Source organism: Canis aureus, chromosome 14, assembly GCF_053574225.1.
Source record: "Canis aureus isolate CA01 chromosome 14, VMU_Caureus_v.1.0, whole genome shotgun sequence".
Classification (NCBI taxonomy): domain Eukaryota; kingdom Metazoa; phylum Chordata; class Mammalia; order Carnivora; family Canidae; genus Canis; species Canis aureus.
In genome coordinates, this window is record NC_135624.1 from 56,415,318 (window position 1) to 56,442,485 (window position 27,168).

General features: G+C 33.3%; 1 protein-coding gene across 24 annotated transcripts in view; it reads left to right on the forward strand.

The window, feature by feature from the left end:
* The window catches only part of ADGRL3 (adhesion G protein-coupled receptor L3), an 856,301-nt gene that overhangs the window by 230,923 nt on the left and 598,210 nt on the right, over positions 1-27,168 (forward strand). The window contains exon 1 of one of the 24 annotated variants that reach the window (XM_077848147.1): positions 16,446-16,460. The exons of the other annotated variants lie outside the window; for them this stretch is intronic. The gene's annotated coding sequence lies outside the window, so the exon portion shown is untranslated. Of the gene's footprint in view, positions 1-16,445; positions 16,461-27,168 lie in introns of those variants that run through there. 24 annotated transcript variants of the gene reach the window in all.

Below are 27,168 nucleotides of genomic sequence, written 5' to 3' on the forward strand. Positions count from 1 at the left end.
AATGATTTATCGGTAATGCACATGGTTATATGTGATTATAATATTTTGGTTAATTTTTAGGATTTGATTATTGAAATTTAATATCCTTTGCACAAATGGAACTGTTGTTTTTTTGTGGAGGTTGTAGTCCATAAAATTAATATTGAATCATTGACTTTGCAATTTATTTAGTTTTCTTTCATGATTGAAGTATTTTTCGTTATTTCAAAAGGAGTTCATGCTCACTAATAAGGAAAAATGACAGCAAACAGAGAGTAAAAAGTAGAAGTCCTTTTGTAATCCTCTGCTTAAATTTCAACTCCTACAAGACATTTATGAATTCTTCAAAAATATCTTAAGTTTCCTACATCAATATATTGATGAATATATATGTGCCCTTTTTCAATGTGAAAATAGAAAGGTTGATTCAGGTTTCTATATATAGATGACATGTTATTTTGTCTGTATCCTATTGTCTTTATACTGTCTCATCCTAAAATATGTATTCATTTAATTACTTGCCATCATCTCCTCTGATCAGTGCCTATACCACATGTTTATCTTTCACCTGGATAGCTGTTTTATCTTCTTGTCCGGTATTCCACTCTCTCTGTTGTCCCCTTGCAGTCCATTCTCCAAAAATAGCTCATGAAATCATCCCAAAAGGTAAAACAAATCATCACTTCTCTGCTTAGAACTTTGAAATTAGAAGCAACTAATTAGGGGGAAAAATAGTCATTTTGGAGAGTCCAAATTAAAGTTATCATTGAAATATTCATCTTAATTGTGTCAGTTTTATTTGTTGGTAGTTACTTTTGTAGTAGTCACCATTATAAAAATCTTAAAGATCTCAAGATAATAATTTTAATATTAGATTACATTAGATATTTCTAGGAATATTTCAGTATTCATATTAAAATCCTTATGAACACTGGACCATTCAATATTCCTTTCCATATTTATGCAACTAAGCATTGCCTGTGTATTACAAATTTCCTTTTGCACTTATTCTTATGTCTAAGTTGTTGTCTTATCTGCATGTCTGTCAGCAGTTTGTATACTGTAAAATGTTAAGAGTCTATTCTTGGGCCATTTAGTTTTAAAGAGGTTGTAAAACGTTGTTTACATAGAATATAGGAAAAATATCTTTGCTAGATCAGAAAAATTCAATCTTAGGCAAGATTAGAAGGTAGAAAAGCTCAAGAAGTATTTGAAAATATTCTTATTTACATCTGTGACATTTTCATATGAAAAAAAGTACTTTGTATCAGCTTGCACATGGATATGGACCAGCTTCCGAGTATTCGTTTGTCTTAATGAATGCCTCACTTTTAATAAGGACAAGGAAATTGAGTGTTGTGTACATATGTGTGTCATGTGTTCATTCATGTGATTTTCTGGTAATAATGTGTAAATCTATATTCCAAGGTTTTCCATGTATATTGATGAAGGAGTACACAAATGGTTTTAATTATTGGATGTTGGTGGTAAATCACTTAAGTGAGAGAGTTACAGTTATTATTATTATTTTTGGAACTTACAATAGATGCAGTCTGTCAGATTGAGATAAGAGAATGTGTCTCATTTTAAGAATATTTTCATCCTTTCTAGTCCTTGTGTTTTCTCATCTCTGTTGATTACCTTTCTTCTACTACTCTATTCTTGAGTGATTTTTTTTAATCGTATTTTTCTTAAGATACAAAAAAGCCGGGACACCTGGGTGGCTCAGCGGTTGAGCATCTGCCTTTGGCTCAGGGCGTGATCCTGGAGTCTTGGGATCAAGTCCCACATCAGGCTCCCTGCATGGAGCCTGCTTCTCCCTCTGCCTGTGTCTTTGCCTCTCTCTAATGAATAAATAAATAAAATCTTTAAAAAAAAAAAAAAGATACAAAAAAGCCCAAAAAACTAGACTCTAAATTTTATATAATCTAACATATTTATGTTTTTATAAAATCTAGCATATTTAAAAGTATGTACAAAGAGTTCAAGTAAAAGTAGTTCCTAATACAGAATCTAAATAAATTAAAAAAAGAAAATATGCATACATTTGAACGTTGCATAATAAACACTTTTATAAAATTGAAAGTTATTTTAAAAATTAAATTAGTGTGTAAATGCTTGGAGACCTGGGGTACTCTAAATAACGGCATTAGTATAAAAGGACAAAAAGAATTGATTTCATTTTACATGTAATCAAGAGTAAGAGATGATGGGTACTGAATAAAGTTGATGGTTTCAAAAGTGAGTTGCTCATGTATAATGTAATACTCTATTAATATTGGTTAGTACATCCTCTTTAGCTTTTAGGTCTTAGCAGCTTTAAAATTATTGTTTGTTTTTGAAAGAATTAAAGGTGACAACTCTAATTCATTTTTTACTTCTTTTTACAATATTTCCAAATTTTGATTTATTTACGGATTAAAAGTTTATGGACATGGAATTTGATCAGCACCGTATCCTAAAGAGACCGTGATCAGTGTCCAAGATCTCATTTCTCATATGGATAAGCTCATTCTGATTCTTATGTATTCATATATTTATGCAGTCCATGAACTAGTTATGATGTTACTCTGTTTTCTGTATTCATACTTGCCATGCACCTCTTGGTGGGCAGTTTCTTCTCTCAATGAGCACATACTTTAGTTGATCGTGGTTGATTTAGGAAGAGTGACTTATAAGTAGTTGTAAGAAAATGTTAGAAGTTTCTTAAAACTTCCTAAGTGCATACTTATAAAACATTATGTACAAGGGATATTGCTGAAATATATAGGAGAACAATCAAATCTCCTAGTGTTCTCAAAGAAGCAAATTGTAGGGGTTGGTAAGACCTAGTTTTGGTGGCTGTTCATTCCAGGTAGAGAGAATATGTTAAAAGGCACAGTGGTTTGAAACAGTATCATGTTCCCAAAGTTAAAATACAGAAAGTCTCCTTGTAACTGCTGAGGTCATTTTTTTTTTTTTGAAAACTCTAGTGATTAAATTTATAGATGAGAAAAATTAATACCTCATATGAAATACAGGATGGGATTCACCGATATTGTCCATCTACACAGACTGTTAGGAAAAATATTTAAATATGTAATACATGGAATTGAAGAGAGAAATTGTAGGGTGGAGATAGAAAAAATATGTGATTGATGAAATTTTCAGAAATCTTGAACTTGACAGATCTCTAGCACTTACCAACTTTGTTTCTCTCTCTCTCTCTCTCTCTCTCTCTCTCTGTACTGTACATCCCTGGACTTAATTATTTTATAACTGAAGTCTGTACTTGTTAATCCAATTCACCTATTTCACCCATCTCCTTAAGCCCCCTCCTGTTCATTTCTTTTCCTTTTTTTTTTTTTTAAGATTTTATTTATTTATTCATGAAATAGAGTGAGAGAGGCAGAGACACAGTCAGAGGGAGAAGCAGGCTCCTTGCAGGGAGGCTGATGCAGAACTCAATCCCTGGACTCGGGGATTACGCCCTGAGCCTAAGGCAGACGCTCAACTGCTGAGCCACCCCAGGCATCCCCTGTTCATTTCTTTTTAACCTGTAAATATCACAATATCACAGTTAATACTGGACAAAATAATTTTGATGGGAACCTAAAAATCAGAATACAGAAGATCGATTTATAAAAATATTGTTACATATAAATATTGAAATATCATGGAAGACGTAAAGGAAGTAATGTCCAGTATACCACTGATCCCAAACTAAAATTTTGGTATGTTATAATTGAAATCTTTTCAAGGATTTGAAAAGGTGAATATACTTTCATATGGAACATATGCAACATATTGAATGTTTTAAAAATGTTTGAGACATGTTAAAAGTGTGAAGACATTCTAAACAATATCCATTGCCTCTTTGTGATTGCTAAATTTATTCAATAGTTAGTCTTTAATATAGCATAATTTTACTGGCAATAAGGCCACAAGTGTTCTCCTGTCACCGATAATAAATTTGCCAACTCCTTCTCCTGTATCCTAGCCTACTCATCTCTTCAGATGTGTTGTCTTATCTATTTGTTCGGTAACAGATTTATATGTGTGCTTTCCTGTTCCCACTGCTGTCTGAGCTTACATTAAAGCTGTCACCTTCTAATTGTAAATTTTTTCATCCCCTTTAATCTGCATACTGGTCTCAGAATCTTCTTTGTAAAATACCACTTCCATCATATCATTCTTCTCAGAAATATTGAATTACTTACTTGATACAAGATGAAAATCCATGAAAATGTGCCTCCCAAGCAAACCTCATTTTGCTACAAGCTTCCCCTCTAGAAGGGACCACCTCAGACAGGCTTTGTTCCAGACTGAGTTCATGCTCCTTTTCCTGCGTGGGACTTTCATCCTCTTCTTCCTCCCTTCCTTGCCAGCACTTGCCCTCGTTCAGGGTCCACCTCATACCCCACTCTTCTCCACTGGATATTAGTAACACTTTTCTTGGTATCCTTGTGACACAGATTTATATATGGAACTTAATTGCTAACATTGCTAATAGATTTCCAAGATTTTCTTAGGCCTCTGTAACTCGTTTTCCCTAGCTACCTGGAAAACTTTACAGAGACTGGTAACATTTTGTATTTCTTGGAATTCCTTATGCTCAACATTGTGTTACCCATTGTCTTTCTGCAAGCAGTTTTAGATAAAATTATAAGGCAAATGTGCTCCCAGTGAGGTGATGAATGTGAATATGACAGAGTGGAAAGAAGTTATGAATATTTTAATATACCTTTTAGGAATTTGCATGCTAAAATGCATATAAAAATATAAAACTGTCTAGGTATTGGAATCACTGTGTCACTTTCACATTAATCTATTTAATTTCCTTCATAGTATTAAGTATTATCAGAAAGAAATCTATTATCTGTCTATCTCTCTATTATGTTGCATTTTTGTCTATTTGATACATAGGCTAGGCTCCATAGCATACTTGTTTGTCCTCACAGCTGTGTCCTCAGCATCAGCATAGTACCTGGAACTTAATAAATATTAGTTGAATTAATAATTAATCAAAAACATGGAATGTTAATACCCTAAGATGAAACCTACAGGTTATGTTACTCTCATTCACTGGGTTTTAAGTTAAGGGAATGACAGTGAGCTAAACATTATATAACAAAATCTAAATACTTGTAAAAATAACAGTATTTTGTAAGATTCTACTCAATTAAAATTTTCTGATCTGGACTGCATCTGATAAGGAAGCTTCTCTGTAAATCTATCTGACATGTATTAACTCTGAGGTCACTATACTTACAAATTATTGAAAGAGTAAAATAGACCGTAGGAGGTTGAAAGACATTGTTTGATAAGAGAAACGATGTATTTTTTAGCTTACACTTCAGTCAAGATTTGGTCTCAAGTAATGTTTGAGGGTGACCCTTATAAATCAGAGGTGCCCTTTTTCTGCTAAGGAAACAGATGTAAATATGTTGGGTGACTTTTTATTTTAATCAGCTCTTTTGTTTATCTTGAGCAAATGACTCTTTGGAGTGTAAATTTCAGAAAAAAATATTCTATCTTTACCATTTCACCTACACTTATCCTACATCTTTGACACCCTTACTTATTTCATCACCTCTGTTACCCTTGCACAACATACATGAATATACTCAACACGTTTAACATGTCTACATGTCATATACATAAAAGTATTGTAATTCCAGCTATTCCCATCAGTGGTGTATCTGTCCTTGACTGTTTTTTATTTAAAGTCTTGAATTTAGATTTTTTTTTTCATATTTCATTTGGAACCTGACAAAGTTCAGAAAAAAGGAGTTAGTACTTGTGCTGCTCAAGTCATGTAACAGGTGATTCAAGCCTATTTATAAAACACCATCTGTTGTCTCGTAGGACTTCTCAGATTTATCAACTGTGTTCAGTAGATTCCTTATAGCTTGTGAGTAGCTTTTCTTAAGAGAGCATGATGAGAGTGATTTTATAAGAATCTAACACCTGTAGATGGTAGAAGTTGAATTACTATTTGAAGAATTTGAGATCTAAATAGATATAATGTAACACAGTATGTTGTGACCAATGATGTTGTACTCATTTCTCCTGTCAGGATTTTTTATTGTTCTACATTATCATGATTCACATTGTTCCTTGCCTTTTTCTTTTCCTTTTCTTAATATTAGTGAATAAGATGATGAGGAGGAGGATAGCAACAAAAATACCACTGATAACAGGATTACAGTTAACTTACTGAGGTTAATGTATAATAAATCATGTGTGGTTTAATTTAAATATTACATATTTGACCCTCACAACATTCATGACTCAATTCAGGTCTCTGAGTGACTCCCTACATTTATTTTTTTCTGCTATTCCTCTTCTTTTTGTACTTCATCTCTCTTGCCAAATTGATCCATTCTTGATGTACCAATTTTCGTTTCTTTGCAGATAATTTTTTTAAAGATTTATTTATTTATTTGTTTATGATTGAGAGAGAGAGAGAGAGAGAGACAGGAGGAGGGAGAAGCAGGCTCCATGCTGGGAGCCCTACCCGGGACTCGATCCCTCGATCCCGGGACTCCAGGATCGTGCCCTGGGCCAAAGGCAGTAAACCGCTGAGCCACCCAGGGATCCCCGATAATTTTCTTTTTTAAAAAATATTTATTTAGGGGAGCCTCGGTGGCTTGGTGGTTGGGCGTCTGCCTTCAGCTAAGGGCATGATCCTAGGGAGCCAGCTTGTCCTTCTGCCTGTGTCTCTGCCTCTCTCTCTGTCTCTCATGAATAAATAAATAAAATATTTAAAAAATGTTTATTTAAATTAAATTTAATTGAACATACAATGTATTATTAATCATAGAGGTAGAATTTAGTGATTCATCATTTGCATACGGTGTTCAGTGCTCATAACTTCAAATGCCTTCCTTAATGCCCATCACTCAATTACTCTATGCCCCCCCAACCCCCTTCCACCACCCTGTTTGTTTCCTAGAGTTGAGTCTCTTATGATTTGCCTCCCTCTGTTTTCATCTTATTTTGTTTTTCCTTCCCCTATGTTCATCTGTTTTGTTTCTTAAACCTCACATATGAGTGCGTGAAATCATGGTATTTGTCTTTCTGTGACTGACTTACTTTGCTATGCATAATATGCTCTAGTTCTATCCACATCATTGCAAATGGTAGGATTTTGGTTTTTTTTGATGGCCGAGTAATTTTCCATTGTATATATATAACACATTTTCCTTATCTGTTCATGTGTATGGACATCTGGGATCTTACCATATTTGGGTATTGTGGACCTTATGGCTATAAACATTGGGGTGCACATACCCCTTCCAATCACTATGTTTATATCCTTTGGATAAGTATCTAATGGTGCAATTGCTGGGTCGTAGGGTAGCTCTTTTTTTAGTTTTTTAACTAAAAAACTCCATACTGTTTTTTTTAACTAAAAAACTCCATACTGTTTTCCAGAATGGTTACTCCAGATTGCATTCCCACCAACAGCGTTAAAAGAGTTCCCTTTTCTCTACATCCTCGCCAACAACTGTTGTTTCCCCTTTGAAGATAATTCTTAAATTGATATCTAAAATCCCAGACCTCTCTTTTGACTTCCATTCTGTATTTCCAAATGCCTGATCAGTGCCTCTGCCTGAAAATGCCCTACAGATTTCACTGTCTTCCTACCAATATTTACCTCATATTCTTGGTTAATATTCTCATTATCCTTTTAAGATATCCAGACTTACAACATTCTTATTGTCTCTATTCTGTCTTTCACTTGCTTTCTACAAACAGGAGATAAATAATATTGATTTTTTATACTATTTTCCTTTTTATCTATATCTACAGCATCCTTCAGATACATAAAATTCTTTTATATATCATTACTATTCAGCATGTTCTAAAGCCTACAAATAGCCCTACAAATAGCCCTACAAATTATTCCTACATGTTACTGCTGAATAATCTTTCTGAAATTATTGTAAAGATTCTTTTTATACTCTAACAATCTTCATTGCCTACACATTTTACAAAAAGAATTAGAAGGCATGCTTGCCATCTTGGCATTCACTGTCACCATAATTGCATGTCAACAAGTATTGGTTACATCTAGAAATCTCCTTCACAAATCATAAACTTAAATCAAGCTAGACAACTTTTCATTACTTTTTAATATGTACAGGTCCTTGCTCATGGCTCTTTTATCTCCCTGGAATATCCTATTCCTCCTTCCAGTCTTATTGACTGCCTTCCTGAATTGAACTTGTCCTTCATTCTGTTTAGATAACTTTTCCCAGTAGAAAATAATCTGTTCCATGAGTGAATGGAACATACTTGATTCAGCCTTTCTTTTCCAATGTAGATATTCAAGAAATGTTTATTGAATTGAACACGCTTCATATAAATTCTAATATTGGCTACTAAGTTATAATTTTATAGCTCTTAGTTCACATGAAGTGCTATATTTGCTGGAATGATATTGATTCTGATTATGAGCATATTGGTTGAATATGCTTTTTCTATCGTTATCACTTTTGGCTAGGTAGTATGGTTCAAGCTGTTGTTCATAATACTCTTGTTTAAAAATTGAGAGGATATTTATGTTGCCCAATGAAGATTATGAATAATAGATTCAACTAAAGGTATAATTTGAATTCCAGGGAACAGATAGTTATCTTCCTTAAAACACAAATAATTTATCCTATTCCTTATCAAATATTACTCAGTTCAGTAAAACCTATTAATTCAATAATTTTGAGTTTGAGAAAACATTTGGAGCACTTAGTGTGTATATTATATTGCGTGTCTGAGAGATAAATAAGACCCCCTGCATGTATTTAAAATAGAACACCAGGAATTAACAAATAAAAATATTTTGATGGTAACTATAATGTTAGTCCAAATTAAATATTTGGGAAATAGCAGAGTTGTTATTTTGCATGAGCAGATTATATCTGAGTTGAATATTGAAGCATAAGTCTGAGTATAGGAAAGATATTACAAGTAAAGGGTAGAGTATTAGACCATTTTTCGAGGAATGATGTTGCATCACCCTTGGGGAAGTGTTTGTGGAGATTGGAATATCAGATACATGGGAGAAAATGATCAGAGGGTACAGCTTAAAAGTAGTCTGGAATAGGTCACAGCGAGCCATTTAAGCAGAGATGACACAATCATATGTATAGCACTGCAAATCTTAGATTAGAGAAGCAGAACTGGCAGGGAGATCATTGAGGAACCATATCCAGTAATCCAGGAGAGAATATTGTGCTTGAAGTGGAGGAGGAAACAATAATGAAAGAAAGCAAGTGTGAGAAGGAAAAGAAAATCATACTTACTTGAATGTGGGTCTAAAGGACAGAGTAACTGAGGTGTTCATCTTGAATGCTGGGTGGCTGATAATGCTACTGATTTAATAAGCAAAGCAGGTGAAGGGGTGCCTAGGTGGTTAAGTGGCCAAGTCTTGATTTCAGCTGAGGCCATGATCTCAGGATCATAAGATGAAACCTGTCTTGGGCTTCATGCTGAACTTAAGTCTCTCCCTCTGTCTCCCCCCACCTCCTCTGTCAAATACATACATACATACATAAGCAAGCAAGCGAATTTGAGAGAGAGAATAAGCATAATGAATTTGTCTTAAGTTTGTTAAATTCTTAGGCTTATATCTAGGCTCCTTGAAGTCAAAACACAATTATGCAACTTAATAATTTATACCTGAAAAATACAACGTAACCATCTATTACAGATCTTCATTCCTAAGATGGAAGTTTTTTGTTTGTTTTTTTGTAATGACTAGAACAAGGAAGTGTAAAACATTCATGTTCAAGATGCTCATTGCTATGGGGCATTTTCATTTTTTGTCCTAAATTATGTTTAATATAATGTGTCTTGAAAAGATAAAATGGATTGACTATAGCATTTTTTAAAAAGAGGTTAAAAGACTCAAATACAAAACCAATTTTGTTCTAAAACTAGTGTTGTGGTTCTGACCCTTTTCTTGCTAAATTAAGTCCGTTTTATATCAATGAAGTCATATGGCTTGCTCAACTAAAGGCCACTTCGTCTTTGTTTTTTGCAACACAGTCTTTTCACCAGCAAATGAAGTAATTTTCCAAACCCATTGCAGCATACACAGCTACATTCTTTATAAATACTCTTTTTTTAAATGTTAAATGAGGATTTACAGGAACTCATGCTCTAACAATATTTCAGTACTTGTTTTTTAAACTTACTTAAAAAGTAATGGACTTGTTTCTTTCTAAACAATTGGAGCCATGTCATTTTATCATTAACAAAGACATTATTTATTATCACTGCTCATTTTTTAATGTTTATGATCTAAAGAAAGTCTTTAAGATGTCCAAATAAAGTTAGCATATAAGATAGCCAACTTTTAACTTCTTTTTATATTTTGTTAAATTTGAAAATATTTACTGATCATATTATGTACACTTGATGTGATCATGGTTTTTCTTTATTCTAGGCCATTGCTGTGGGAGAAATATACAAATTCATAACACATTTCGTTCTCTATACTCTCTCTATTCCTCATTGAAAAATCATATATCAGTTTTTCAAAAGAAGAACAGGATGGAGATTAGTCATATCTAACTTCAAATATCAAAACTTTTTTATTGTTACTCGGTGAGAATTATGGTGGGTACAAGGACAAATTCCACTATAAATTATGTGAGATTTATATAAAAACCTCATTAATTCATTAATACAGGATTTAGATGGTTTCATTTTCAGTGGGTATTACTTTAAATTCACTGCAAATATATTTGATTCTGATGCCTGAATCCGTGTGTGCTCTTAGTTGAAAAATAATGGCTGAATTCCTATTATGTAGTACCGACAGAGAGACTATTTTCACTGTAATAAAAAGGCACTCCTTGTTCACAATATCAAATCAGTTCTATATATTTAATATCAAAACATTTAGCATGTGATGCCATTCTATTTGTGAAGGTATATTTGCATTGTTTCTCACTTGATGTGTTAGTTTCATGTGATTAATTCCTTCAGATGAGTGCTTTTAGGAATATTAGGTTTTGTCTATGGCCATTGGCCTTTGATACCATCCTCCCAGCCAGTCAGTTCTTGAATTTCTAGCTTTGTCTCCTTGTCCAGACTCTTGGATTGGCCAGTGGACCTCTCCCAACCTCAACATGCACAGATTGGATGAATAGTATTTGTCTTAATATCTAGACCCAACCTCTGACCTGAGCTCACTTTACTTCAACCTGGATTTTATTCCCTCACTCCAGTTTTTGTAAACCTGGGTCTCTAATGTTTAATCTCTTTGCTAATCTTCTAATAAATTCCAGAGATCTTGTTCTTGGCATTAGATCTTACTTTTTGTGGATTCTTGCATTCTTTTTATCATTTACTTTTGTCATTTGATCTTTTATTATAGATACCCCTTTGTGTCACTATTTCTCAATTCACTCAGGCTGCGCTTTGTTTTGTATAATCCAGTATTGGCTTTCAACCAACCCCAGTGTGACCTGTATTGTCATAGTCTACATGGTAGTTATAAACTAATCATGTACCAGGTTTTATCATTTTCTTTCCCTCTGTAATCCCTGGATTCTTAGAACAAACATTTTTGAATAGGTTTCTTGAACTTGAGAGATAGGATTGATAACTGACAAATTATTAAAACATGATACTTCTATGTGGGATTTCCTTTCGTATTTTAGATTCTGTATCTTGGAAGGAAACCTGGGCCCTGGCCCTTGCTTGATGCTGACAGCATAGCGCTACCTGTAGGAAAAGATGTATTTTGCATGTCCTATCTAGGATAGTTGAGGAAATTTAGATGAGCACATTGAAGTCAGGGAAGATTTATTGCCTATAAAGACAGGGCAATCTTGTTTTTGTTAAATCCCTGGAATTTTGCTCCATGGCATGCATAGAGGTGCATTATGTTTTGTTTGAAATCAGTAATGGTGTGCTGATCAAATCTTCCCCTTCTTCTTTCTCGGTTGTAAACAGCCAGGTGTGTATTTATTTAACTTCATGTAGGCCTACGCTAGAACAAAAAAAAAAAATGTATTTGCTAGTAAATTATTTGTGATTGCAAACCTGAAAGAAATAACTATTAAGGAGAAGTGGACATAGAGACAATAATGAGAGCTAAAATACTTGGCAAAATAATTCCAAATAGGCTACTGGTAACAATGAGCCTGTCTGTGAAATTTGGGGCAAGTTATTTTACCTCTCTTTGCTTCAGTTTCTCTCCTTATTTGTGGAATGAAGACAATAACAGTACTTCAGAGATTCTTGTGAGGCTTAGATGACAAATGTATATAAAGTGCTTGGGGCACTTCTCAGTATATGAATTCTTTGATCTGTGTCGCACATTATATTCTGTGGACTTTAGGTTAAAATTTGATTCAAATATATATCATTTTGTCTTAAAGGACAAAAATGGCAGTTGAGGTTATATATAGGGAAGTTGAAATTGGACAGTGAACCCTTTTGGTAGTTGCTGAGGGTTGTTGGGCTTATGAGCTAACTGATCACATAATAAATTGAAGTGTTCACTTTGTCACTTAGGTTTTTTATTAGAGTTAGGTTTTTAGCTCACCTTTATAGATATGTAGTAAGAAATCTTAATAAATCACTTTTAGAATTTAGAGTGATATTCTTTGAATATTCCAGACCAAAAAATAATATACATATAGGGAAAAATAATCAGCTGATTTTCTAGTCTTTTGGAGTTTTTGGCCACAGGTGTGTATAATCTGTATAGACTTTATTAAGAATAATGGAGTATGGATGGATATGTTGCTCTACTTTGGCTAAAATGAAACAGAAGAGCTTTGACAGTTTTTAGAATGATACCATTTTTGAGCTTTTCCTTTTCTCTATACTGGTCTTCCATTTGACTTTTCTCATATCAGTACAATTTCAGTGCCGTTAGACAAAATATTTAATCATATGATATATTTGGACATTCATGTGCATTGCTTTCTAATATCTACAAGATTGTCATGTACAGATGTATAGGTTGTTTACTGTACAAATCAGGAGCCAATGAAGCCTGAAACCCAGACTCTGCCTTCACTTCCCAAGATCATGAACTCTAATATAGAGATGAGTGTGCATGGATAGGGAGTCCGTTTTGAACACAGTTGCATAAAGTTGTCATATGGGCTAATAGCAGCCCTAAGTATCTGGATCTGACATTCATCTAATGTCAAAGTGACAATAAGCATTAGATAATATCATTGAATTCTCTATCAGAGATGTGTTATGTCCTAGAGTTATTCAATGGTAGTTATGATTATTCTACAGAGATACTTTTACTGCCCACTCTCCTACTCCTCTCACATTCCTCTTTTAATTATTCAGAACAAACTCTTCCTAGACATTTCATTATTCTCTTTTTATTAAACAAATAAAGGTGGACTGTGCAATTTTAATTAAGACTAGAATTCACTCTTGTAACTTAAACCTAGAGTTGAAGGTTAAGATCACTTTATTTCTCTATATTACTTTAGATTGATAAGGTATTCTTACAAATAATGCTAAGGGTCCTGGTAGAGTGTTAAGAGGAAAAGTCAGATTATAAGGGTTTAATGAGTGATGTATTTGTGAGAAAATGGAAATCATATATGATTATATATGGGAGTTAAAGGGAATTTAAAATATGAAAAAAAATGAAGGGATGATTTTGTTTTTAAGTTCAAAGTTTCTGAGAGGCATAGGATCCTATAGCTTCCTTTACCCTTATTGTGAACGTATTGATATTCCATCCTTTTTATATACTACTGCTGGAGTTCTTATTCAGGCTCACCAGTTCGTAGTTGTATATGTACTTTGTGCCTTGGTTTCCCAAAATTAAAACAAAGGTGGTAGGTGTGGGTACTACTTACATTTTTGTGTGGTTTGAATATCATAAAGCACATAAATAAGAACAGTGCTGGTCAAATGGGAATTATTGTTTTTTTAAGATTTTATTTATTTATTTAAGAGAGAGACAGAGATAACAACAGAGATAGCATGAGCAGAGAGGAGAGGGAGAAGCGGATGATCTGCTGAGGAGGGAGTCCAATGCAGCACTCCATCCCAGGGCCCTGAGATCATGACCTGAGCCGAAGGAGACGCTTAACTGACTGAACCACTCAGGCGCTCCTTATTTTTGTTCTTATAATTATTTATAATAACTTCTTTCATAAGCTATTTAGTCTTTCATCTCTAAATTTAAGTCAGTGCTTATTTTGATATTTTTTCCATTTCCCACAGTAATATGATATGTACATTTTTTTCCATTTTAGTGTTATATTCAATTTAATATTAATTTGGGAGTTTTGAGAGTTTTAAATAAAAAATGGATTAAGGTAGCGGCCCCTGGGTGGCTTAGCAGTTTAGCACCTGTCTTTGGCCGAGGGTGTGATCCTGGAGTCCCAGGATCGAGTCCTGCATCGGGCTCCCTGCATGGAGACTGCCTCTCCCTCTGCCTGTGTCTCTGCCTCTCTCTCTCTGTGTCTCTTGTGAATAAATAAATAAAATCTTAAAAAAAAAAGGAAATGGATTAATGTGTGACAAGAAACTGCCCCAAAAATTCATTCCTTCAAAGGAAGATTTTGCATTATCATTACCTGACCTCACCATCACTGGTTAGTAATTCTACCACTGTGGGATTATTTTTTGGTCTTATATTCTTAGATATATTTTGTAAAGCTATATCAAAATTAATATTTTTAAAGATGTGGTGAAATATATGATTTAAATTAATCAATTAAGAAGTTGCCTAAAATTACATTATAACCTATTAAAAACATTAATTATTTCAGATTAGTAGAATATCACATTGCTTTTTCTAACAGACATGTCTAGAAAAACACTATTGTGTTCTTTTCCTTGTAAGACTTTAAATTTCCTATTACAGTTATTAACTATATTGGAGAAAGCTAGATTTTCATGGACTAGTATTAGTTGTATTCAGTGAAGTTGTTGAATATTATCATTTTAGTTTTAGTCGGCTCTTCTAGAGTCCTCATTTAGTCAGCTGAAAATTACGTAATCTCCCCAAAAAATTAAGTAAGGAAATTACATGGTACATAGTCCTGTTCTCTAGATGATTATAATTTGTAATAAAAATTTTACATTTACATTTTTAGTTAAAGTCAAGTTAGAGAATGTTGCTAACAACAGAGTGTTATGAAAAACAAACAAACAGAATGCGTAGTCCAGACTGGGTGTCTAAGAAGTTGTGTGATTTGGGGAAAGTCATAATGACTTTATTGGGTCTAGTTATTCTTCGAACAGATGGAATTTCCTAGTTGTTGACATTTACATGTAATGCAATTATGTATATATTTCAGTTTAAGACACTATGTTAATGATTTCTATTTTCCCTTACTGTTTTTTATTCTATCAGCTTGTTTTAAGTGCAGTTGTTTATTATTGAAATCTAGGTTTAATAAAGTGATCTGGTGGGAAAAAATACTGATATCAACTTACATATATGTGCTTGTGGAGTTGCACAATTATAATAGTGTTGAAGTTTGACAAGATTATTAAAAATCTAATCTGGAAGTGTAAATAGTTGAAAAGAAATTTAGTGATCGGTTACTGAGCACTTATTAATGTTTGCTGCCTTTTGCATTCATTATCTAATTTAATAGTTTAAATCATTTTAAAGGAGTAAGTTTGGTACACGAATAGTCAAAAAATCATTAGAATAGATTGCATAGGTCAGAAGCAGACCCTAGAAGATTTTTACATGAACTGAATGGATATATGATAAAATAGATGAGTCAAATATATAAAAAGGTGATTGAAGTATTTAAGAACTCCTCCTCTCAGGATTTGTTAGATATTTGTGTAAAAATGTATTGACCATCTTTCATGCTATATGACTAACAAAGTATAGGTGGTTTAAATATATACGCATAAAGCATATAATATTTTCATTTAAACATGGGCCAAATACTGCTTACTTTTGAATGGTGAAGGATTTTATAAGCTTACACATAATGAAAAATACCCCCAAGGATGTACAAGAACTGTGTTGAATGTCAATAAATTCAACAATTTCCAGATTGATGATAGACCAGGCCAGGTACTAACAAGGTAAATAAACAATTTTATTTGCCAATAGATTAAAACAAATAATAAAAATAAAAATTCAGAGTAGTCTGCATACATGGTGGAGAGATGAGCAGTATTTTCGACTATAAATGGACAGTGAAACTTTGAGCTCAAGTTCCTCACCAAAGGATATAGAGGTGCAGAAAACCACATCTGAGTGAGTGAGGCTTACATTGTGTCTTCTGGAAGCCCAAATGTAATCTTCAGACTCTCTTTTTCTGTATGTATACATAATATATGTATTTTGGAGTAGCTCAACACATAGCTTAACCTGGACACATTCTGGACACCACATCAACTAGTTAGTAACCCTCCTTAATCTTTCCTTATCTCAGTGAAACAAGACTAGGGCTCAGTTTCCCAGAAGTCATCAGGAAGTTATGGTAGTAGCAGGCACACCACCTCAAGACCTACAATAAGCTAAGGTTAGTATATACTGAGCTCTGATTTTATATCACTTTATTTTCAAAGGCCTTGCATTCTACCTACACAAAAGAAGTCACTAGTAGTAATGGATGTTCTATACGTTGTCCAGATGTCCCTTTCTAGTACTTGTGACTCCATTTGCCTGGAGTGTGGCTGCTTTAGGCTAATAACTGAATCTCTCTACAGGGATTAATCATATTCTCAATCCCATTATTCAGAAAGTTTATGCTTTATGTCCCTTGGATTGATTCCTGGTGGTAGCTCTTGACTTGCATTTTCTCATATTGTTATTTATATAACTTTTAGACAGTTGGATATTAGCCTGTTGAGTCACAGAATTATTATTTTAGTTTGTAATGGATGCCACATTGATGGAAATTTAAAAAAAATTGCTGAAATCCACAGATTAAATATGTTGCTTTCTTCTTATCTACATTGACTCAGAGTTTATCACAGGAGAAAATTAAGTTGATTTTGACGTATTTATACTTTACAAAGCCATGTTGGTTCTACATAGTACCTCATGCTTGTGCAGATAATTGAAAATTGATTTGAACTCACAGGTATACATAAATCTGTAATTTATAATTATTGTCCGTTTCTTATTTAAAGACATAGTTTTACGTCTACCATACTGATTGAGGGACTTTTGTTAGCCTCCACTAAATGCTTCATTTTATTTAAAAAAACATTATAATAGGTAGTAGCACTAGGAATAATACCTAAAAATTGCAGAAGTACCTACACACATAAACTATATACACATGTATGGTATATATACAAGTAAAGATAGATATGGATGTATAGATATCTATACATATATCAAAATATATGTATATCTACATCTGTTTTTACTATAGTTACTTTCAAATTGCTGTCTTTGTTCATTTTTTTTTTTTAATTTTTATTTATTTATGATAGTCACAGAGAGAGAGAGAGAGAGAGAGAGGCAGAGACACAGGCAGAGGGAGAAGCAGGCTCCATGCATCGGGAGCCCGACGTGGGATTCGATCCCGGGTCTCCAGGATCGCGCCCTGGGCCAAAGGCAGGCGCCAAACCGCTGCGCCACCCAGGGATCCCTCTTTGTTCATTTGTTAACTGTAATTGAATTAGCATGGATAATCCAGATAGCCAGTATTTCAAAATTGCACAAATTGTTTGGTATCTGCATTTATATTTTATTCGTTTTAGGCTCTATGAGCTTTCATTTGGTAAGAATGCTTTCTATTTCCCATGTGGTTGATGGAAATAAGTAGTATCACCTTTCAAACTAACAAAAGTGGGCAGCCCGGGTGGCTCAGCGGTTTAGTGTCACCTTCAGCCCAGGGTGTGATCCTGGAGTCCCAGGATCGAGTCCCATGTCAGGCTCCCTACATAGGCCCTGCTTCTCCCTCGCCTGTGTCTCTGCCTCCCTCTCTCTCTCTCTCTCTCTCTCTCTCTCTCTGTGTCTCCCATGAATACATAAAAATCTTAAAGAAAAAAAAAAAAACTAACAAAAGTGTGATTTCAAACCAGACTTACATCTTCCTTATTCCTAGCTATTTTGCTAAGTTGGAAATAGAGACAAAATTTAAAAACTATGTGATTTATATAAGTGAAGATTATATTATGTTAACAGAGGTTTAAGGGGTCACTAAAAAGTAAAAACTTGAAGAGTAAGGTTAACAACTAAAAATACTGTCAATTGTATCGCTTTATTTTATTATTTTTAAAGATTTTATTTATTTACTTGAGAGATTGAGAGAGAATGCAAGCATTCGTTTGTCATTATTGTTGGATTTTTTTTGGCTTCTACAACTAGATAAATACAAAGGCTAATTTCTCTGAATGATCATGTATTCTAATTTCTAGAATGATAATTCTAATAAAATAGCAAAATTTAAAAAGTGCAGTTTTAAATTTGTAATCTAAAACATGAATAAACTGACCTGTTTGAGGGTCATGTTAAGGTAGTTTTATTCCAAGTAGCCTCTCCATGTTTACCCAATTGCTGTTCTGAATGGCAGCCTCTTGTGCTAGTTCTGTGGGCAGAGAGGCAACTCTTGGTGGCTTTTGCCTTTATAATTGTTTGCTATTGTTCATAGCTTCACCTATAAACAAAAGAATACATTTTATACTGTGTTTTTTTCCTGAACTTTCCATTATCTTTAATTTTATATATATAATACCATGTTAGCCAGTATTTTGATTGGGATTACAAAGTTGTTAATGGTCGCAGTTTTTAGTAGAATATTTTCGTCAACAATTCTGTGATTTGGCATTAATAAAGAATTCTTGAGAAAGTTACTTCTGGGATTTAAAAATGCTCTTAAAATGATAATAGCTTTCTCTTTGCAATTTATAGATCATCTTCAAAAAGCAGCTGATATGTAGACTTTAAAACATTTTGAAGCCTGTAGTAGTGAAAAATCCATTATTGCAATATTTTTTTCTGGCAAAGAAAGTACTTGGGCATGAAAAGACCTCAAAACCCATGTCTAGACATATCAATTTTAAATAGCAATTTGCTGTGAAGAACAATTAAAGTAAGATATTCCTGCAAAAGAGATGAATATGCAAGACAACGTAGTTTAAACTCACATACAATTTGTAAGAAACATTTATAATGGAGAAGTAAAATGTAGTGCTGTAAGAGAGAATGTATGTGCACCAGTCAGATTTCAAATCCTGGTTCTGCCAGCTATTTGCTGAGTGGCCTTGGGCAAGTTACTTATATTCTCTATTCCTCAGTTTACTTATATAGAGATTCGGAATACTATTAGTTCTCACTTTGTAAGGTTGTTGTGAATATTAAATGAGTCAACATATATGTCAAGTGCTCAGCAAGGGCCTGCCAGGAAGGGACATGTCAGCTGCCATAGTTGCCTTATCCCTGAATTATAATAGTTCCTGCAGCTCTGAATCACCTGAGGTTTTAATTAAGCAACTGCCATGACTAAGGTTCACCTGTACTTAGCAGCCTTGGATGAGAAGCTAAGACCTGTACTTCTACTTTCTGACTACCGGTTTCACTGAAAGAGAGAGAGAGAGAGAGAGAGAGAGAGAGAGAGAGGATACCTTTAGCAAAATAAAGGACAAAATAAGTCCTTTGTCCTTACTTCCTTTTTGCTTGAGTTGTTTTTCATTCCTACCTTTTTTTTTAGTATAATATTCAGATAACTTATAACATGACACAAATACTTTGCATTTTAAATATATTTCAAAATAAAGATTTATTCTTGAAACAATGAGGATGTATGCAAATAGGATGAGTTTTTTTGGCGAAAAGTATGATATATTAATATAGTGTACTGGAGTGTGAAGAGCATGATTTATAACCCTAGCTAGTTAATGTGAATAAATCAAACATTACAACAGTTAGTTTATTCAGAGATTTAGAATACCTTATTTTGCATACAGTCAGAATGAATTTGGCTGAACAAGTAGTAGCTTTTTGCTTCTGTGCAAATTTATGTGTTTGTGTACACATATACATATACATACATGTAAATAGTCTTTAACTTTTGTGTATGTAGACTCATACACTTTTTTTATATCACAAACTAGACAATGACACAGGTATATGATAGGACAGAATGGAAAATATTTTTCTCTTACTCTGAAAATGAGAAGAGTATCTGTATTTGGAATTTCTTTTGTTTAGAACTCCCATTACCAGGATGCATGAATGCCTTTCACATTAGAAACTTCACATTATTACCTTTCTTGGTAATAGTTGAATTATAAATTATATTATAAATTAAAGATGAGAAATTTCATTATGTGGCTAATAATATATTTACCAGTTACAGCTAAAGCAAAGAACAATTAAAAATCCCCAAACAACAAAACTCTAAAAAAAAAAAAAAAACACTTCATAATTTTTTTATTTTTTTTTATTTTTTATTTTTTTCATAATTTTTTTAAGATTAAATTTTAAGTGATCTCTACATCCAATATGGGGCTTGAACTCACAGCACCAAGATCGAGAGTTGTACAGTCTACTGGACTGAGCCTGCCAGGTGCCTGCCAACTTTATAATTTTAAACTGTTTTTAGTGGGTTCTCCTTTTTGTGTACCTACATATAGTAAAGAAATAGTGGTGGCATGAGACAAGACAGTTTTTAGATTTGAAACACTTCAAAGATATTATTATCTAATTAATGATTTTTCTAAAGCAGAAAGGCTGGAGGAATAGACAAAGCAGTGGGAAAAGCAACTAAGTAGTATTAATACAAGTGAAAAATGGAAATAATAATTTTGGAATATTTCCATAATTGAAAATGTTTAATAATGACAAGGGTTATGGATTAGGAAACTTATAACTAGGGGATCCCTGGTGGCTCAGCGGTTTAGCACCTGCCTTTGGCCCGGGGCATGGTCCTGGAGTCCTGGGATCGAGTCCCACATCGGGCTCCCTGCATGGAGCCTGCTTCTCGCTCTGCCTGTGTCTCTGCCTCTCTCTCTCTCTCTCTCTGTCTCTCATGAATAAATAAATAAAATCTTAAAAAAAAAAATGAAACATAACTAGAAAGAGTTACAATTTGTGAGAGCTTAGCTGTATCTTGAGGCTGGATGCTGAAGGTACAAAATTCTAAATATTTAATCCATTTATTCACCAAATTTTTTGAGCATTGAGCCATGTGCCAGGTCCTGAAATTGTAGATGTGAAAAAAATTAGACAACATTATTCTCTTGGAATTTATATTTGATTGGTCAGATGTGGATAATTAAATATTTGTAAGTATAGTAAATCACATCATTATATATTAATAATAGTCTACAGCTATTCTACTCTACTTTGCTCTACCCTATCCATCCCATCCCATCCCGTCCCATCATCCTATCCCATGCCATTTTACTGTATTCTATTCCATTCTACTTCATTTTGTTCTTTACTTGAATATGAATTTTTAAAAAATCCAGATAATACCCTACTCTACTTGAAGAAATACATTCTTTTGTATCATTGAGATATTTGAACTAAAAAAAACCTGTTACTTCAAAATTAGATATAAAGCACTTTTGATCTATAGCAATGTGGAGATAAATGTTGAGTGATTTGTTCCACAATAGTAACAACAAAAAAAGATTTTCATAGATGCTAGGATTTATATATTTAATTCACTGATCTCTACCAAATTGTCTATTAATTCTTCATATTATTAATAATAAACCGGATATTTGAATGTAATATTGTAAAACAATCATGAGAGGTATTCAATGACTGAGTTACTTAAACAGGCTTTAGTCCATAATCTACTCTGTCTTGCCTATGTAATTTAGACAGGTCACATGTAAAGTAAAACAAAGCCTCTGGAATTTTGCGAACATGTAAGGACAAACAAAATGATGCGTGGTTCAGATAAAACTATGTAGGGATACCTTTGGTTTTTAGAAGAGTTAAAGTTTTGAAATGAGGTGTATGTGGTAGGTCTGAAAATATGCATAAGAAGTTATCAGAAGAAGATGGAAATGGCTTTCCATTTATTGGTTAAAATTTAGTCAAATTTTATTATATATGGTATAATTTAGGGAGTTCTATAACTCAATTTATCTTCTAAATTTTTATGATGTTTTCCTACCAATAAATATCATTTACTATTTTGATATACTTCGTTTTTGCCTTTTGAAAAAATATGTATCTATGATTTTCTTTCTGATTATAGTGTCTATGGACCAGAATACATGTGCAGTTTGTTTCTTTTACTTAAATGAATATATAATGAGATCTTCTTCCTACTCTTAAGTATTTTTAGAATATGATTCAGTGGCTGTTTCCATTGTTTAAAAACAAACAAGCAAAAACAATGCTCTTTTATTAAATCATGGTTTGAAAATATAAAATTTTCCAACTTAATATTTTTTCCAGATATAAAATATAATTATTTAGCTTAAAAAGTTAATTCATAGAGTTGTATGTAGTTATTCTCAAATATTTAGGGGTTGTCACTTGGTAGTTAGTCTGCTTAAGTTGGAAGATAATGGGAAATTTATTATTAAACATGAAGTAATAAAACTGATTTTTAAAAATCACTTATCATCTCTAACATCAAGAAAAAAGATGAGAAATTTTTAAAATTCAGAAAATGCTATCCATTACTTCTTTTCTGTGAATACTATTTTGATAGCAAAATTTTCAGTTAAAATCATGTAACAGTCATGTTCTGCAGTAGCTTAGTTTGAAAACTGCTGTTAAAATGCAAATTACATACTGTTGAATAATGGGAATTTAATCAAATTAATGGGGTTTTAATTTACATTTTTAATCCCTTCTGACTTGTTTCTTGTTCTTTGTGACTGATCAGATTCAGTATATTATTCTAGAATGAGTCCTGAACTGGCAATTAAGATTCAATGTGTTCCCTTTTAAGGTCTGCTACTATATGCGTGAATTTTAGGAGAGTCATTTAACATTTCTTACTTTACTGACATAAAATGATTTATTGGACAAGGTTGGAGTTTCTTGGCTACTCGTGAAGGTCTTGATTTTCTGTATAAAATCATGTGTATGTAGGGGCGCCTGGATGGCTCAGTCAGTTAAGCATCTACCTTCAGCTCAGATCATGATCTTGGGGTCCTGGGCTCTGTGCTCAGCAGGGAGTCTGCTTCTCCCTGTCCCTCTGCCTTTCCACCCCACTCGTGCTCTCTCTCCCTCTTTCTCAAACAAATAAATAAATAATATTTAAAAACTCGTGTATATATACACAGTGTATATGGGTGTACGTATGTGTGTGTATGTGTGCATGTAGTTTTTTTCCTGGAGTTTCCAATCTTCAAAAATAAATGAACAACCACTGATTTTTAAGGTCTCTTGCAAATATAGAATTGTCTTTTTGAAAGTGTTCAAATATAATGAAGTGCTTTTTTGTCACAAATTTGTCAAGAGGCTTTGTCAATGAGTTAATATGTTTGTAGACAGTAATTATCTAAAAATAGAGTGCATGTGATAGTCTTGTTTTTGTCATAATAAGGTACTTTGCACTACAGTTTTGGATCACTTCTGTGTGATTTGCATCTGCTTCTTCGGAAGTGAAAATAACTAACTAGATATGTTCCATAGATACATATTTTTAATTCATAAAAATATGATGAAACAATTCCTAAATATCTTTAACTTAATTATAATAATCCAGCTTTTCCTTACTTTTCCTGAGCTAAAAGAATTACTTTACTTGGTAGTCAAGGGGATTTATTGACAGAGTAATAAGTAAAACTTTTATTAATAATTTTTGGTCAGCCTGGGTGACTCACCTGTTGAGTGTCTGCCTTTGGTTCAGGTCCTGATCCCAAGGTCCTGGGATCAAGTCCTGCATCAGGCTTCCTCTTCTCCCTCTGCCTATGTCTCTGCCTCTCTCTGTGTGTCTCTTATGAATAAATAAATAAAATCTTAAAAAATAATTTTTAATCAGAAGAATTAATATAATTTTAGGACTAAAAATATCACCTCCAGTGACAATACTTTATATACTAAATATGAGCTAAATACATGATTTATGAATCTGTTTCAGATAAGAGCATGATCTAATAATATTCCTGTTGGCTTCCAAATAGTGATTTGTCTTAGAAGAAATGAATTAAGGAATGTAATAGGGATAGAAGTAGGAAAATTCCTGAAATTTAATCTTGGATACCAACTTATTCCAATTTTTAAATAAGACAGTATAATAAATTCAGAAACTGAATTTGCCTCATCAAATTATCCAGGACAAATTGTTTAGGTTACCTAAGATTACTGACTGAAATTAATTTTAAATTATATTGGAAATATATTTTAAATTATGAAGGCTTTATTTATTTCCTTTTTAGAACTTTGTTATCTCTAAACATGTGTTAGATACTTGGTTCTTTGACATAGTGAAATTGCAGTGTGATTTGCGTGACTTAGGATCTCATAATTTCAATTCTATTTTTTGAATTCCTATTTATCACATCTCAATTTAAAGGACTTAATAAATTTCAGATATCACCAAAAAGGTATTTTTCAAAATCATGGTAATGTTTTATGACATAATTGATGCTAATATAATTTTAGGAGTTCTGCTGAATATTAAAAACAACACCAAAATTTAACACCAAAATTTTAGAGTAGATTATTTTCTTCACATTCTGTTAAATAATATGGAGGAGGAAAAAGAAAAACTATATACACTCACACTTTCAAAATGTATAATCAAAAGAAAATATTCATACAGAGATTGCATTTTAAACTATTCTTGTATTCCCATTTGTTATTTAGTTAACAAGTATTTGATGATATCTGCTTACTTTTTTAGGTCCTTGGTTTATGTATGGCAGTGGAAAAAATAAATGTTTTCCTGGAATACATATCTACTTGGAGGGACAGAAATATGTGAAACGTTAGAAATAAAATAATATGTCCTTTATTCCAAAGTGATATGGAGAAAAATAAGATACAGAGCCCTATATGTAGGTTATTACATGTGTGCATATAATAAACTGAATGCATGAACTTTATATTACAGTCACAAATGCATTTTAATTTACCATATTCAGCTCATGTTCTAGTATATATAAATTTATAAATTTGTTGTATTAAATATTAAGGATTCATTTTATTCTTAAATTTTAAATCCATTCTCATTTATGAATTTTTAGGCACCTATCTTAAGAACTAGTAATGGTTTAAAAAGTCATTGGAACCTGAAATATTTCATTTTCCTAAGTTATCAGCACTGATCTTAGTAGCTAGCATATTGAATGGATGTATATAAACACTGTGCTGTAACCAATGAGACCAAGGCTGGATCAATGATAAACCTCAAAATTATAGGCAGTTCTAGTTCTATGCCTTTTCTCTATTGTGAGTTAACTCATAATTGAGTCCTTTATTTTTTATACTCATCTGCTCAGAGAGGCTGCCTTTTCCTAATTTAAACAAACCAAAAAGGTGGGACACCTGGGTGGCTCAGCAGTTGAGTGTCTGTCTTTGGCCCAGGGCATGATCCCAGAGTCCTGGGATCCAGTCCCACATTGAGTTCCCTGCATGGAGCCTGCTTCTCCCTCTGCCTGTGTCCCTGCCTCTCTCTCTCTCTCTCTCTCTCTGTGTGTGTGTCTCATGAATAAATAAATAAAATCTTAAAAAAAAAAAAATCCCAACAAACCAGAAAGGTAACTTTAAAAATCGAACAAACAGAAACATCATAAATGCCTAAGTATTTATTATTAAGTGTTTGAGATGTAATAAAAAGATAGTATTTATAGATGTAATTAAATAGCATCTTATAAAACTTATACTTGAACCTTTTGTTTTAATAGCTCTTTTAGGAAGTAGCTTATCTCTGTTGACTGCATACTTGGAAATAGGAAGAAATATGCTGTCATCACATGTTTCTCATTTGGGCGGAACTTAAAAATAGGACAGTAAATTATTGTTGATGTATTGTCATTTTAAGGGTGCCAGAAAGCCCTTGGGTCCTCTAACCTCTTTTCTAATGAGTGAAGTCTTCAGTAAGATCAGTGCTTAACTTTCTTTACAACACAGATGTTCATGGGAAGGATAACAATGTGAGCCCTACAGTACTTTGTGTTTCATGTAAAGGAGCTTATCACACTGATCCTGAGTAGGGGCTATAAGAAAGAGTAAGACTTTGAATAAAGGCAGCTTCTGAAAGGAAAAGAAGTGTTAGCCTGGAGACAGTAGCTCCAAAATAGAGGAAATTGTGAGAGAACTGGTCTCCTCCATGCTTTGGGCTTGTGTAGCATTTTTCACTGAATCAGTAGAAAAACATTATATATAATTAGCAAGGGATATGATGACTGATATGATGTCCCTTGATAGACTATTCCATAAATGTCACTTAACAGAAAGAAGTAATACAGCTGAGTATCTTAGAGAAAAAACAAAACAAAACAGAAGATAATGTCGAGAGTTCGGTTTTAGATCTGGCTGAGTATATGGGGCCAGCCAACCTCGCCAGGTTGCCTCAGTGTTACCCAGAAGAAACGACCATGGTTCAGGGAGTATAATGATTGTAGAGTGCCAGATTCATGTACCAAAGCTGAATAGCACAATCCTACACCAAAGGGATAAAACAATTAATCACTCTTGGGCCTAATCGGATCTGTTTAAATGGCCTACTGCTCAGATGCTTGCCTTTTCCCTCTTCTAGGGTGTCCAGGAGGGAAAATAAACACACACACACACACACACACACACACACACACACACCCCTAAGTTATTTATTGATTTATTTTTAGATTTTAGCTTTTATTTATTTATTTATTTTTATTTTTTATTTTTTAAAATTTTTTAGCTTTTATTTATTTATTCATGAAAGACACACAGAGAGAGGCAGAGACATAAGCAGGCTCCCTACAGGGAGCCTGGTGCAGGACTCAATCCTAGGACCCCGGGATCACACCCTGAGCCAAAGGCAGATGCTCAACTGAGCCATCCGGTGCCCGACACCTCAGTTATTACAGAGCTCATAGTCTTACAGAGGTGACACTGTTTAAGAGTAAAGTGAACGTAGAAAGGACATGACAGAGGAGCGTTATTGGCCCTCTTGGTTCCTAGGTATTGTTGAAGGGGAGGAGAAAAGGGAGTGTACAGTTGCCTGGAATACTCAGGACACACTCATACTGAAAAAAATGTATGTTGTTCATCTGAAATTCCCACTTCACTAGCATCCAGCATGTTTTACTTTAATCCAACAAATCCTAATTTAGGAGCACAGCATTCAAAAACTTCACTTAAAAAAAAAA